This window comes from Delphinus delphis, chromosome 17, assembly GCF_949987515.2.
Source record: "Delphinus delphis chromosome 17, mDelDel1.2, whole genome shotgun sequence".
NCBI classification, from domain to species: Eukaryota; Metazoa; Chordata; class Mammalia; order Artiodactyla; family Delphinidae; genus Delphinus; species Delphinus delphis.
This window is the reverse complement of record NC_082699.1, coordinates 75,920,116-75,936,716: the sequence shown is the minus strand read 5'-3', so window position 1 is coordinate 75,936,716 and position 16,601 is coordinate 75,920,116. Positions and strand designations below refer to the sequence as shown.

At 45.2% G+C, this 16,601-nt stretch overlaps 1 protein-coding gene and 1 pseudogene across 1 annotated transcript in view; both read left to right on the top strand.

Moving 5' to 3' along the window:
• Positions 1–16,601, top strand: part of FAM135B (family with sequence similarity 135 member B) — a 160,881-nt gene that overhangs the window by 49,759 nt on the left and 94,521 nt on the right. The window lies entirely within an intron of this gene.
• Positions 13,535–13,632, top strand: LOC132413434 (U6 spliceosomal RNA; annotated as a pseudogene).

Genomic DNA, 16,601 nt, shown 5'->3' with positions numbered 1-16,601 from the left:
GTAGGTAAGTTCATCTGTGTCACATTTTAGATTCCACATATAAGTGGTATCATATGGTGTTTGCCTTTCGCTTTCTAACCTCGCTTAGTATGATAATTAGAGACAGGTTTTTTGATACAGAGTAGGAAGCATCCAGTAGCTGGACATTTCTAAGCTTTATCTTCAAGGTCTTTGAAATAAAACCTTTCAAGTTTTCCCCTGACACACGCCCTGGCTCAGCCTGGGCTATTTCCCGTTTCCCTCAGGAAGTAGTTGCCCTTGCCTGTTCTGTGATACCTACCAGACGTGCTTAGCCCACCCCCTCTGTTTTTCCTTGCTTATGTCCTACTATATTACCAGATCATCACATTCCTTTTCCTATTTACACAAGCTTTTTATCTTCCACGTAAGAGTGACCTTGCTTCTCAGAATCTTCCCATATTTTATCTGAATGTTCTTTGTAATTCTTACTGCTTGTTACCGTGGATTCATGTTGCATGTGCACCAGCGTTCCCACTAGTGTGCAGGCACCCAGAGGTAGGACACTTTATGCGTCTCCCTTTGTCTGTCCTCCCCTTTGCTTCCTTGCTCCTACTTCTCCTTTAGGACTTTTCTTTTTTTTTTTTCCACATCTTTATTGGGGTATAATTGCTTTACAATGGTGTGTTAGTTTCTACTTTATAACAAAGTGAATCAGTTATACATATACATATGTTCCCATATCTCTTCCCTCTTGCGTCTCCCTCCCTCCCACCCTCCCTATCCCACCCCTCCAGGCTGTCACAAAGCACCAAGCCAATATCCCTGTGCCATGTGGCTGCTTCCCACTAGCTATCTACCTTACGTTTGTTAGTGTGTATATGTCCATGACTCTCTCCCGCCCCGTCACAGCTCACCCCTCCCCCTCCCCATATACTCAAGTCCGTTCTCTAGGAGGTCTGCGTCTTTATTCCTGCCTTACCCCTAGGCTCTTCATGACATTTTTTTTTCCTTAAATTCCATATATATGTGTTAGCATACGGTATTTGTCTTTTTCTTTCTGACTTACTTCACTCTGTATGACAGACTCTAGGTCTATCCACCTCATTACAAATAGCTCCATTTCGTTTCTTTTTATGGCTGAGTAATATTCCATTGCATATATGTGCCACATCTTCTTTATCCATTCATCCGATGACGGGCACTTAGGTTGTTTCCAAGGACTTTTCTTGAAGTCCGTTTCCCCCAGGAAGCCTCCCCTGAACTGGCTGAGTGCTGGTGCCTTTGCGTTGTGGCAGTCATCATGGTGTGCATGTATTCCTGTGAAAACCACTTGACTCCTCTCTTGGTCCCTGCAGCCTAGAACTCAGTGAAGGTGGGGATCGTGCTGTTAGGACTCCTTTCTATTCTCAGCGTGTGGCCCAGTACCCAATGCCGGGTATCCATCAGGGACAGCACTCATGTGCTATAGATAAGGAGACATTGCCTCTATAAAATTGTAGCCCTGAAGGTTCAGTGTCAAAGCCAGCGTGGGAACCTGCATGCCAGGTTCCTAGACCAGTGCCCTTCCTACTAGACTAGACTTTTCTTACCTTGGAGCACAGTCTGAGAAACCCATCCCCTGGGAGCCTTTACTGTTTTTGGGTGTCAGTCTTACTTGGGCTTGTGCATTTGAGGAGTCTGGGCAAAGGGCTTCTAACCAAAGGGATGAACCAGCCGTCCTGGGATTTTAGAGTTGCATCAGGAGTTGTGAGGAACTATTGTGATCTAAATCTTTCTGGTTAGTTCACTTTCATTGAGAAAAGACTCCAAAGATCATTGCCTTGAAGGCATTGAAATAGGAACCAGAGAAAATAGACTTAAGTGCAAAATACATCAGAGTTTTAGGGCCAAAAGGAACTTTAAAGGTTAAGTGACACAGAGCACCGAGCTGATCTCCCTGTGCTGTGTGGCTGCTTCCCACTAGCTAGCTATTTAGTGTATATATGTCTATGCCACTCTCTCACTTCATCTCAGCTTACCCTTCCCCCTCCCTGTGTCCTCAAGTCCATTCTCTACGTCTGCATCTTTATTCCTGTCTTGCCTCTAGGTTCTTCATAACCATTTTTTTTTTTTAGATTCCATATATACGTGTTAGCATAACAGTATTTGTTTTTCTCTTTCCGACTTACTTCACTCTAGAGGGGTGGGATAGGGAGGGTGGGAGGGAGATGCAAGAGGGAGGGGATATGGGGATATATGTGTACATATAGCTGATTCACTTTGTTATACAGCAGAAACTAACGCAACATTGTAAAGCAATTATACTCCAATAAAGATGTTAAAAAAAAAAAGAATGTACCACTAGGCAACATGCAAAAAATAAATTAAAAAAAAAAAAGAAAGATTAAGTGGAAACCTTACAGACCCAGAGTCATTAAATGAATTGACCGAGGTCGCTAGTCAATGGAAAAGCTGCTATTTTAATTCAAGAACTTGAAATCTAATGAACATTTTCACGATACATGATTGTTTTTGCTCCATTATGAAAAAGGCCCTCCATTTGCAGTTTGAAGAGTCAGAAATTCATTTAAAATTCCTGAGTTTTAATTTCCCCTGGGGAAGAAGAGGCCTGTTTTTTGTTGTTCAACCAAATGGCTCAAACAGCATGAAGCTTCTAGCATGGTAAGTGGGAGTCTTGAAGCAGTTGACTTTTTGGATTCTATACTCCCTTTTTCTATCGACAGTGACCTAAGTTTCCTTGGGAAGTGTCCCTCTTCCATCTTCTCAGCGGTGTGGCCTATTGATGCCCAGCTCTAGGCCTGGCTTTGATGGGCTCAAGCAATCAATATATGCCTGGGTCCTGGACAAGGACCTCCAAGGAGGGACCTGTCTTCTCTCTCTAGCCTCCTGGTTATTGGGGTGCTAGGATGACAATTCTGAGACTGATGTGCCCGTGGTCCCATTGTATGAAGAGCCTTGGGATGTCCACTGAACAGTCAAAGGGATGTGGAGAAAGAGAAAGCAGAGAGGCATTCAGGGTTTTGAGTTTCATCCCTTGGCCAAGGAATCAAGCCATACTTGAAGCTAGCGCTACTACTGGATTGAGAAGTTTTCTTTCTTGTTGAAGACAGTTTGAACTTTCTGGCCCTTGGAACAGCTGTCTCATGAATACAGATGTTTAATAAGAATTTCCTTAATTCCTCTTAATTTAAAGTAAATGTCTTTGAAGACTAGAGTAGACAGTCTGATGTCTCATTCTTACTTTAAGAATCACTGATTTCATTCCGTAAGGACCTGCCAGACACAGGTTTCTCCACCAATAAGATTATGACCCCCCCCAGGTTGGGGAATTTGATGTAAGTCTTGGTCGCGTCCATATTCCCCTGCAGCACTTGGCACAAGTGGGCACCCAGTAACAGTGCATTTAATGGATGAATGAACAAACTTAATTTGTTTCCCACAGGGTTCACGGGAGCTAATGGTAGAAGAGAGAATAATAAAGGAATCAACATTAATTGGCCATCTCATTAATTTGCTGCATAAGTAACACCATTCTGTCATTTTAACAATTTCAGTATTTTATGAATTGGATCACATAAGTGATCTATGACTAAATTCTCCTTGAGCACATTACAAATCGGGCTACAAATATTTTTGCCCACTATCCAAATGCGAGACCCCACCCATCCCCAAAGAAACCACGGCTAACTTGCGTGTCTACGTTCTCTGCATTTCATTTCATGTTCTACTCACCAAGAGATAATGGGTAGATTTTGTTTTTTTCGTGCTTTGACAAAGTCTGTTCACATATGCAGATGGAGACCGAGGTGCGCTGTGGTCATCTCACACCTGCGCCTGAGAGTTGATTGTGTGCATCTCTTCTCCGGTTTGGTGACTTCATGTGGGTAGCTTGAAACTGGCCATGGAGGGGGTGGAGGACTGTTTGCACCAGGAAATCAGCAAATCAGTTCCGTTTGGAAGACAGTTTTTAGACTTGTGCTGGCACGCCACTGTTCGGGGGGCATTTGTACACAATGACAACTCAGACAACATCGCTGTGCACGCCTCCTTGTGCGAATGTGTGAGGACCTGCGCTAGACGACAGAAAGCCCTGTTGCTGAAGCATCCATCGGGCGTGCAGACTTAAATGAAAGAAAAGTGCCAGAAGGCGTTTCAAAGTTCCAGTTCAAACTTCCACCAGCAGCTCATGAGGATATTTCCCTGCACAAATCTAGTATCTTGTTTTGTCTGCCTTTCCCTAATCACTTTCCTTTCATGTGTTTATGAGCTATTCTTATTTTCCCTTTTCTGAGTTTCCCATTTACAACCTTTGCTGCTGTTTTTGGATAATTTGCTCCTTATTGATGTCATTTTGTCTCCTACCTCCTGCCAAACACAGCTTCGCTCACGATGCCTTGATGTATCGTGTAGAAAATATCTTCTCCTAGTCTGTAGCTTGTCCTTTATCTTTGTTTTAGACAAAGTCATGCTAACCTTTGGAGTCTGATGTTTCAACGCTTTTGCTTCTCAGCTGAAGTTGAGCTTTCCTGTCAGTCCTACAAATGGGGATGTATTCTTCCCAACAATCTATGGTTATAGTCAACAGTATTCCCAGTTATAGCTGGGGAAACTGAGGCTTAGGGAGGAACATGGTGGGGTTGGGATTTGTATCTGGGTCTGTTTGGCTTCACCATCATTTTCATGTGAGCTGGTGTTCCATGCTGCTAATGGGGTGTAACCTCAGGGGTCCCGTATCAGCAACTCCACACGCCTCCCTGCTGGCTCAGCCTGCCCTGGATCTCCATCTTGTGATTGGATGTCTTTCACTCACATAGACTTCCCCTGCCGGGATCTTCTTGTCACTCACGTGGTTCCCCTGAGCTGGCCTTAAAACGGCACCAGGTCAGCTCTCCCTACAGATCTCGTGTCTGGTCCATAAATAACGTCTCCTTTGCCTCAACGAATTCTGAATGTCTAAGCTTATCCCAATGCATTAACCTCTCTCCTGCTGCATGGAGTGGCCTTAACTTTCTGAGGAGTCAAACATGCACTGGTCCTCCGGTCCCCGAACTGGAGGGATCTGTATTAAGCTGTTTGGGTAGGCCCTCCGTGCTTGGAAGAGAGGAGGTGACACCTCTTTTCTCTCCTCCATTGCAGGTGGTGTAAATAGAGACTGACTTCATAGCAACGGCTTTCTCCAAACATCTGTGTGTTTGTTCTCTCTAAACTTCTTTCTTCCCTCTCTACCTGATGCCATGTCACTCCTCTAATCTAACTGAGGAATTTAGAGTCGTGGTTCTCATCCACTCCCTTTGTGAGCCTTGCTTTTGAGTCTAGCCCTTCACATTGGTTTGTAGGGTCTGTTGTGGCCACTGTCAAACTTCAGTTTTCATAGCCCATAAGATGCCTCTTCTCACCTTTAGGTCATGCGCTTCCCGCACCCCAAATTGAGTGTGCCATATCCCTTCCGTTTCTCTTTCTGTAGCATGTGTGACACTATAACTGAATGATTGCTCGAGCATTTCTTTCCCCCCCTTACCACAGTGTAAGTCCTAGGAGGACAGAAACTTGCTTACTGCCATGACTCACACCCCTGCTATCGCAGCTTTGTCACTCAGTGCTGAGGTGCGGAGTCCATGGACTGATGGATGGATGAAAGAATGAGTAGGTGGATGACAAGAATTTCACATCACTTCCAGACCTCACTGAAAGATGCTTTCCCTTTCATCTAAATTCTGTTTGAAAGCTTCAGCTGAGCACACGCTCTCCAGTATTGATTGCCTTGGTTTAGAGCAGTTTGGGTCAATATTGTTAAAGTTTAAAGCGCGATAAAAGTCATGACTCCTGAAAATGAACGTTCTTGTTTATCTTCATTGAAGTCAGTGCACTTTGCCTCAGCCTTCTGAAATATGTACCCGTGGATGACCCATATTTTCATGGACCGGTAGCAATGGCACTAATACGTTTCTATTGATATTGCAACTGATACGCCAGGCACTGTGCTATGTATTTTGTAAATACTATTGTATCAATTCTCCTAGCAGTCCTTGGAGGAAAGTATCTCAGTTTCCATCTTCAAAGGAGGAAACCATCTGAGGGAGTTTATAAGTCAGTGGAGTCAAGGAGTTGGGTGTTTTTGAATCATTGCCACAGTTACAGTGCTAGTTTTGTTTCAAGTGGATAACTCGTTTGATGATTTTTTGTAATGATCAAATGAGAAGGAAACGATTTTTTTAAAGATATTAAAAAGTCAGTAGGTTAGAGTCTTTATCCATTTTTTCAAACCTAAAAATATATTTTAAAATTTCACATTCAACAAATATCTATCAAGCAGATAGTTCTGTTTGAGCCAAAGGAGCCTGTCTTTCACAGAAGACTTGGTCTAACGTAGGAGATTATTCAAACAGTCAAGGTCATTTTTACACCAACTAATATCAGAGTACTCAGAGAGATGCCTTGTGTTCTGAGGGCTTGTAATCATGGATTTGACAAGGTTTAGGGCGATGAGAGAACATTCTCTGGGGAAAGAGATGGGTGAGCAGAAGTTGGCGTGATCCACAGGGAAAGGAAGGGCCACTCCAGGCAGAAGGAGCGGCATGGGCAAAGGTGATGCAGTGACAAAAGGGGGACAACAGGCCACTGTGGCTGCAGAAGAGTGAACAAGGGAGCCTGGAACGAGATGAGGATAAACAGGGGCAAATTGGCTTTGAGGACTGTATTAGGGCAAAAAAGTGTCTCCTGTATCCTAAAAGGAATGGAAAGATACTGAAAGATTTTGAGCAGGGTAGCAACTTGATTCTATTTGTGTACTGAAACTGTGCTTCCTTGGAAATATTGTAGAGAGACAGACCAGAAGCAAGGTTGAGCAGAACGAAGGCCATTGAGCCGTCCAGGTGAGAAGCCATGTGAGCACGGGCAGGTTGGTTGGTGGTTGAGATGGAGAGATGAGGGATCACACTCAGAAGGCGGAGGGAGACGGAGACTCTCAGATTTCTGGTTTACACGACAAGGTGGCTCATAGAGCCATTTAGTCAGATAAGGAATGTTGGAAGAGAAACCAGCACCTTAGCTTTTTTTTCCCCCTCTAGTGGTGGTTTGAAACATGCTAAGTGTGTGCTGCCTTTGAAAATCCAAACAGAAGATTTCAAGTAGGCGACTGGACTTCAAGGTCTTGAACGTAGAGGAGAAGTCTGGGTTAGACGCATGGATTCATTGACTGGCTATGTACTGCATTCCGTTTTATGTACAAGACTTGGAGAATGCATAAAACAGACCAATTTAGTGCTCTCATAGGGCTTACATTCTGGTTGGAAGAGAATACAGTCAGTATGACTCCAGCAGTAACTTAAGTAAAACAAACCGCTGTAAGGGAGGTGGGGAGTGACACTGAGGGCAACAGGGAGGTGACTTTGATAAGGACGCAGACGAAAGCTACCCTAGAGTCAAGAGGAAACTAGTGGAACTTGATTTCACAGAGGCCACGGGAAGGGGATAGTTCAAGGAGGAAGCATTGACCGACATTGCAGAAAGTTTCTGAGAATTCAGGTACAACGTGCATTAAAACTTTCCTGGACATCTTAGTGACAGCTAGCGCATTCATCACCTTGATAGGAGCTCTTTGGGTGGTGATAAGCGTCCAGAAACTAGATTTGGGGGGCACTGAAGTGTGAGTAAAATGATGAAGAAATGGAGACAGCCAGTAGAGGCATTCTTTGGGTAAGCGTCACTGCTCGGGCAAGGAGGGAGAGAGAGAGAGTGATAGCCGGGAGGGCTGAGAGTTTTGGCTTTTGTATGTATTTTAGTTCTAAGGAGAGAAAATTGACTTCACTTAAAAGCCATTGGATATATATGGAATCTAAAAAAAAAAGGTTCTGAAGAACCTAGGGGCAGGACAGGAATAAAGATGCAGATGTAGAGAATGGACTTGAGGACATGGGGAGCGGGGAGGGGAAGCAGAAGTGGAAGCTGGGATGAAGTGAGGGAGTGGCATGGACATCTATACACTACCAAATGTAAAATAGATAGGTAGTGGGAAGTAGCCGTATAGCACAGGGAGATCAGCTCGGTGCTTTGTGACCACCTAGAGGGGTGGGATAGGGAGGGTGGGAGGGAGACGCAAGAGGGAGGGGATATGGGGATATGTGTATATGTATAGCTGATTCACTTTGTTATAAAGCAGAAACTAACACACCATTGTAAAGCAATTATACTCCAATAAATATGTTAAAAAAAAAAGCCGTTGGGAAGGATCTAGTTTAGGAGAAGTTAACTACGTAAAATAAAGAAGGGAAAATCATTACAGTCATTAAAAGTTTACTTTTTCTCAGCCCCAGTCATATGGCTGCTGAGATGAACTACATGACTGAACCCCAGGAAACTCAAACAGACATTAAATAATGAGGAGGGGCTTCCCTGGTGGCGCAGTGGTTGAGAGTCCGCCTGCTGATGCAGGAGACGCGGGTTTGTGCACTGGTCCGGGAAGGTCCCACATGCCGTGGAGCGGCTGGGCCCGTGAGCCATGGCTGCTGAGCCTGTGCGTCCGGAGCCTGTGCTCAGCAACGGGAGAGGCCACAGCAGTGAGAGGCCCGCGTACCACAAAAAAAAAAAAAAAAAATGAGGAGATGAGGTGTGATCACGAGGCATGTGATACCGTGGCAGCCCAGCATGCAGTGGGGGAGGCCGACTCTGCCGGGATGTCGGAAAGGAGAGCTGCCCCCATCTCCTGCCCCCAGCTCATGCCAGGTGGGTGATGGCGGCTGTGGTGCACATCAGCAGTTTTGCACGATCACCTCTGCGCCAAAGTGGAGACGTGCAGAAGAATTAGCCTGAGAGCAGAGGCCATCTGGTAATTGAATCTAAATCTGCAATAATTGATTCTGAGGACACAGGCCCAGGTGTGCATTGATCTTGGAGGCCACTGGCCAAGCCTTGGTTGACACCCAGGCAGGTGCTGCTGCAACTTTCAGATGCTGTTTATAGAATTTGCTCCGACACAAAGGCATTGAAACAGCCTTGCAAACAGTCCTTCCGTGCCCCAGTGAGCACCAAGGGAGGCTGTTGAGGGGCAGGAGGAAGAGCCCTGGGCTTGGAGGCTGGATTCTGGGTTCCACTGCTTGTTCTGCCCTTAGGCTGGAGTCTCCATCTTCTTGAGCCTCCCAGTTCCTATCTGTGAAATGGGTTTACAGAACTATGTGATTTCCTTTTAGCTAGTAGTCCCCACATGGATGTGTGGATTCTCAGACTTAGAATAGTGGCTCAGATGAAAAAGGACAATTTGTCTTCCTCAGTGAGGACTCAGTCTACCTTTGGAGATAACCAGGCTAATGCTCTACCTATTACTTTGCCAGAGTCTCATTGAGCACCTGGTTTATTCAAAGCACTCACCTAGGTCACAGGAAAGACACTCCAATGACCATCCTATTGTCTGTGCTTTCAAGTAGCTTGTAGAACGATGGGGGAGGGGGTGGGCATGTGGGTGAGGATAAGGTGATTCCGAGCTGAATAAAGTAGAAGGTGGAATACACACAACAAAGGTGTGAACATGGATAAAGCGCACTGTTAATAAAAATAATGACACCAATCACTGTCTTATCTAACTTTCACGATAGCGCTTTAGAAGAAGAGGTTTTTATGGTTAGTTTACACATGAAGGACATTAGGCTCAAAAAGTATAAGTAATTTGCAAGTGGAAAAATCAAAAACACTAATTTGAAAAGATGCACGCACCCTAATGTTCATAGCAACACTATTTACAATAGCCAAGATATGGCAACAACCCAAGTGTCCATGGACAGACGAATGGATGAAGAAAATGTGAGATACATATATATATATATATATATATATATATATATATATATAAAATGGAATATTATTCTGCCATAAAAAATGAAATTCTGCCATTTGCAGCAATGTCCATGAACCTAGAAAATACTATGCTTAGTGAAATTAGAGGCAAATACTGTACTATATCACTTATATGTGGACTCTAAAAAAAAATAATACAAACAAATGTATACAGCAAAACAGAAACAGATTCACAGGTATAGAAAATAAACTGGTAGTTACCAGAGGCGAGAGGGAAGGGGAAGGGGCAAGATAGGGGTATGGGATTAACAAGCTATTTTATATAAATAGATAAGTAACAAAACTATGCTGTATAAAACAAAGGAATTATACCCATTATCTTGTAATAACCTGTAATGGAGTATATACTATCTACTATACGTCAATCATTTTTTTTAAGAAGACTAAATGGAAAAATGTAGAAACAAATTACACGTGAATGGAGAGTCTGAACTTGAATGCAGAGCTGATTCAGAGCCTGGGCTACTTGTAACTACAATGAATGGGAAAATCTCCATGAAGGGGTGACATTTGCAAGGAGACACAGGTTTTTGAGATGAGGATGAGGCTATCAATTCATTAAAAAAAATATTAATTGTGTTCTTTGACGCCAGGCTCCTTGCTAGAAGCTAAGAATGCAGTGGTGAGTGATGTGTTCTGCAGGCTCAGAGGAGAGTCATACAGAACTGCAATTGCACACGACAGGTGCTCTAAGTCAGCTGCTGCAGACTGCTCTGGGGTCAGAAGAGGGAGCAATGATCTGCCTGGGCCATTGAGAGGGTGTCTGAAGAAGGGGCAAAACAAGCAGGGTCTATGATGAATGAGAAGAAGAAAGCTTAGTGGGAAAAAGCTCATAGGAAAAAGAATATTCAAAGAATATTCATAGATTACTGACTTTGAGCAAGCACTATGCTAGGACCTCTGAAAATTATCAATAACATAATTTGTATTAGTTTTATTAGCTTTTATTTCTGATCAGAAATGAACTTGTATTTGACATGGTAGAAGTCACTATTGGCCAGTAACTCCCTCCCCCCCAAATAATTAAGAAAGTAATTAGAACATTGAAAAGTAGTGTTCATTTTAGCGAACCATAGACATTGCTTCCTGTGATCTAGTTTAGTACTCATGACAATACCATAATTAGAGATTATAGCTGCATTTTACAGAAAGCAAAGTGATGAAAGGAACATCACGTCCTTGTAATAGGGAAAAATCGAGACACTAACCCAGACCTCTTAGCAGTGCCCCTCCCCCCCCAGTCCCTGTGGTCTAGAAAGTTCTCTGACATTCCTCACGCCATCTTGCCGTATCTCTGTAATTGACCAAACACCCATTGATCACCTGTGATGGGTTATAAGTGCACGATTCGAAAGGTGAAACTGTTGGGGGAAATCATGACATTTATTCATGGGAAAAGAATGATAACGGCCTTCTTCAAGAACAGCGACTGTCTCATGTCCCCAGATCCATCGCGGACTCTGGAATTCTCAATATTTTTGATGAATGGGGTGTACGTGTGTTGAGGGGGTACAGTCAGAAATGGAGCATCTTCCGAATGCTGAGTGAACGTGTGGGATCCACATTCCCTCTAGGCTGCGACTGTCAGAGAAAGCTGCTGAAGGGGAGAGTGAAGTTGGCCAGGAGGATGGGGAGGGAGCAGATCCTAGCTCAATTCCTCAGGGTCCTACTCCCTGCAGTGTCAGCACCACGTGAGTGGGTGGTTGCCAGACACTCCAGCTGTGCTGAGACTGGTCCAGTTGTAGGCTGGAGCTAAGAAGTTCAGATCAAGGAGTAGCTCAGTTGGGTCAGGGCATGGGGTAGACACCCTTGTGTCCTGCATTTGCTGTGTGGGAAGTTGAAGGTCAGTTACTAGGTTCAGCCACTGCCAGGTCTGAGTCAGGATGACCCATCAGAGTCCAGGGCTCTAAGGCATGCAGACCAGCTCTGAGAGCCTGGGGGTATCTAGCGATGGAGACGGTTTGTGTTGGAGAGAGGAGAGCTGCCCTGGGGTAGTTGCCAGGTCCACGCACAGATGCACAGCAGAAGGACGAGATGCTGATGCAGGGAAGGGGGAAGTAGCGGCTGCAAGGCCACCCATGTCCTGGAGGACAGGCGCTCAGGTTCCTCTGGGCTGACACTGAGTTTAGAGGGAGAAGGAGTGAGATGAAAGCATGGGACTTCTGAGGGGCAAAAAAAATAACCCCTCTAGCTGCAGGGACAGATCTCAGCAGAGAGGCTGGGCTGCCCTGCACGTGCTTTGGAGAAACCATGTTCATTTGAACGAGGGGCGATGTTCAGCCCATGCATCTGGTAGGGGCAGTTGTCAGGGTAGCCACTGCCCTCAGATGCCACTGGCCAGTTAGCCTGGTCCCTTGCCCAAACCCTCGCATTCCCTGTAGTCCATAAATAAAGGATTTGTGCCGGCACAGCAGATGGCCTCCAGGACACTGCCCGTCACTGTGCCCGGCACGCATTCTGATTGGTGGGTACCTGTGCTAACCATTTGGGGTATGTGTCCTAACAGACAGGGGTGTAATAGAGGAAGGTGAGGCATTGGAGGAGAGTCCAGGTGAGAATGGCCTTGACTGGGGGGAGCTCCACTCATTCACGGCTTGGGGAGGGGACAGTGGTGGGTTCAGCTCTTGGAGAGAGTTGGGGCCTGGGGCGCAGCTCTCTCTCTGGACTGGTCAGTCTTGGCCATAGCCATGGGACTGATCTACTGGAGGGGACTTCCGTCTCCGTGGAAGAGAAAGACAGAGTGACCACCTGTTCTTACCTACTCTCGGCACTCCCTGATATTTTCCTAGCAAGTCACAACTGCCCCCTACATTCTGTGGTCTGCCATTAAGGCCAAGGTCACCTTGGGCTGGAGGAGGGCTCTGTGCTCCTTGGAACATGCCAGGCCCACGACTGGGCGGGGATGCTGCAGCTCTTACAAAGATTTGATTAGCTGCAATTGTGCTATACTTAGTTCTCCTTGGGAAGCACATGGCCGAGGCAGATGGCTCGGGAAAGTCTGAATCACATAAACAGGGCTCTTTGCCTCCCATTTGCTGGGTCTGATGACTTTTGAACAGAATGGGTTTCAGAATTAGAAGGTGGAGCCTTGGTTATGCCCCTCTCAGAAAACCCCAGGCTGTATATTTCAGGCATACTTAGCACTGGCTGTGTGTAAGGGAACAGGATAGGTGTGGATTCTGGGTCATCTTGAGGACATAGCAGCAAACAGAGCCCTGAGCGGCAGGCTGCCTGAGCCCAGATTCAGTTCACTTCCACAAATGTTTATTAGACATTGTTGCCAGATTCTCAGTGATCGGACCCCTTGGAGCCTTGGTCAGTCATGCATTTGATAAATATTTGCCTGACCTAGACTTCAGGAAAAGACCTGGCTCTGTGCTAAACCGTCACCTGGACTACAGCTTCCAAACTGGTCATTTAGGGCCAGTTCAACCATAGTAGGTAATGTAGATTTTATTCTAAATGCAGTGGGGGGAGGGCGGTGATGAAGTCTGCTTGATATTTTATATGAATAGACTAAAGAGTAGTCATAGTAGAAGGAGAAATAAAGTTGTCCATATTCTCTATTGAGAGAAGATTATGAAGTGACCCAGAAGGGATTCATCAGAACTGCATTTTGAATGTTAAACCACAGGATTTATGGATTGGGTGAGAGGGTAAGGGAGAAAGAGCAATCAGAGATGACCAGGAAGTATTTTACTCTGTGTGGTTGAGAGACTGGGGGAGGGTGCTCGCTTCCGCAGCACATATGCTAAAATTGGAGTGACATTAGCATGGCCCTTGTGCCAGGATGACACGCAAATTCGGGAAGCGTTCCATGTTTTTTATTCACTTTGTTATAAAGCAGAAACTATGTTGTAAAGCAGAAACTAACACACCATTGTAGAGCAATTATACCCCAATAAGGATGTTTAAAAAAAAATTTATAATACCTAAAAGCAACAGGAGACTGAACAACAAAATTAGCCAAAAAAGAAAGAGTGCTGTAAGAATGATAATGTAAAAAAAAAATGATATAAAAATGAGGACCATTTTTTCTTCCATTATTTACCAATAATCAAATAACAAGAAGTACTTGATTAAAAAAAAAAAGAGAGAAATTGGGGGAGGGACACAACCGGAGGTTCTGTATTGGGTATGTAAGTTTATGGTGTGGATTTGACATCCAAGGAGTAATGTCGAGTGGGCGAGGGATCAGGTCCACTCAGGACAAAGGTGCAGCTGGAGTCAGGCATTTGAGGGTTCTCAGCTTGTGAGCGGCGTATAAAGCCTTGGAAACAGCAAGACGTAGATGGAGGTCTCCAACACAGAGGTGGGAAGAGCAGGAGGAGCCATCCCAGGGGGAGCAGGGAGGAGAGGGAAACCATGAACATAGCTACTTGCCATCAGCAGGCAGGTGGGGAGCGGGAAGGGGAAGCTGGGACGAAGTGAGAGAGTGGCATGGACATATATACACTACCAAATGTAAAATAGCTAGCTAGTGGGAAGCAGCCGCATAGCACAGGGAGATCAGCTCGGTGCTTTGTGACCACCTAGAGGGGTGGGATAGGGAGGGTGGGAGGGAGGGAGACGCAAGAGGGAAGAGATATGAGGATGTATGTATATGTATAGCTGATTCACTTTGTTATAGAGCAGAAACTAACACACCACTGTAAAGCAATTATACTCCAATAAAGATGTTAAAAAAAATAAAATTAAGATATACAGTGTAAAAAAGAAAAACAAACAAACAAAAAAATAAGGAATCTTCTTCTTGCCACCCTGGTGAGTCAAATCATTATTGCCATTTTCGTCTGTGAACGAACTAAGGCTGGGAGAGTTAACATCTCACTGAAAGACTCCCAGCTATAAACAGGGAGATTCCTGAAACACTGTCTTTCCAGGCAGTGCCCACTGCCCTGTGCCAAGCCTGCTGCCTTCCCAGGATCAAGAAACAATTGAGGATTCCCTTTCCGCTTCCCTCGAGAGTTCTGCTAGCAGCTGCTAGAATTCCACCGTGGATAACGTTTCATCGTCACATCAGCTGCACGCTTCTCTCCATCCAGCAGTATATTCACTGCCATTTCTCCGAGACCACCATTGCTCCGAGACCACCTGTTAAACGTTAGACTCTGTGCCCGGTACACTCCTAGGTCATCTCATTCAACCCTCCCAACCCTTGAACTCCCATCCCCAGGTCACAGGGGCGGAAACCCAGGTTCAGACCAGGTAAGTTCCTTGTTCACAGGTGCGCGGTGTACAAATGGCAGAGCCCTGAGGAAATCCATGTCTTTGAACTCCAATCCATTTCTTGTCGTTACAAAAGCGTGAGGGGCAAGGCCATGGACTGGACTCTATAATTAGAATACAAATGGAAATACCTGAGACTGCACAGGGGTTAGGACCGACCGGAAGGAAGCCCAGCAGGGGAAGTCTTGGGCGACTGGAGTGTGTTAGAGGCGGCCCTCTGGCCTTTTACTTTTGAAATTACATAGCAGTGCACATTATTGGCTAATAAAGTGTTATCAAGTGCTAGCCTGACTGGGCTCATTCTCATAGGTAGGTGAAAAGGGTTTATAATTAAGTAATTAAGGCCACTCAGTGTTGATGGGAGGATGCTCACGGCTAAATTACATCAGCAGCCCTTGTTCATTTTCAGGAATTTAAAGGGTACTTTTTTCTTTCCTGTGTTCTTTGGTTTAGTTGCCCTCCTTCTGCAAGCATGATTTTCTGCCAGGCCACGGTCTCCGCTTTGTAACTCGAGTTTTCTTGCAGACCAAGATAGGAGTCAGACGTCCTGGGAACTGGAGCTTCCCCCCAACATAGGGAACCTTCCAAAAATCATCCCTTTGTATCCCTGCCTTCATTCATAACTAATTAATTGATTGATTCAGTGCGTATTTGAGTGAGTATAATACACAAGGCCTGCTGTTCCGTCATGCTAGGACTTCAGTTCTTTTTCTGTGAAACAGAAGTGATGGAGTATCGTGAGTGCGGTGAGGAGAGAAAGAAGTTGGGAAGTCTTGCGTTAAACACTGCAGGCTAGCCCTTCTTGTTGCTGTACCGTCACCAGTGACTGGTATTATGTCTAACATTGTCTACGGGGTCGTTTAGTTAAATAATAAATGAGTAAACAAACTCAGAGATGAAAGAATGAAAAGAAGCACATGGTTTGGAGTCACCATCTACCGTTGATACATTTGCTGCTGAGGATGTAACTTAACCCAATGATCCTGCGTTCCCTCATGAGGGAAGTGAAGACTGTCATACCCAAGGTCAAGTGAGATGAGGAACATAAAGTGCCTGGAACTCAGACGAACCAGTCACGGGCTAACTTTTGTAGAGCAACGTGAAATGAACCAGACGGTTTCGAGTCTGTTGTATCTTTACAGAGAAGTGACTTTTTCTTTTTCTTTTTTTTTTTTTTTTTGCGGTACGCAGGCCTCTCACCGCTGTGGCCTCTCCTGTTGCTGGAGCAGAGGCTCCGGACGCGCAGGCTCAGCGGCCATGGCTCACGGGCCCAGCCGCTCCGCGGCATCCTCCCGGACCAGGGCACAAACCCATGTCCCCTGCAGTCGGCAGGCGGACTCTCAACCACTGCGCCACCAGGGAAGCGCAGAAGTGACTTTTTCAAACCATAGAGTTATAAGTAACAACATCTGTGCCCAAACCCAGTTTGTTGTACAGAATTTGCTCCCTCCATTAAAACTGCTAAAGTAGCCTATATAAGATGTTTTAAATAATGCAGTGTATCTGGAAAGCTGAGAAATTCGTTCAGACAAGGAGAAGTCTGTGGAGGTGAACAATTAAGGGAC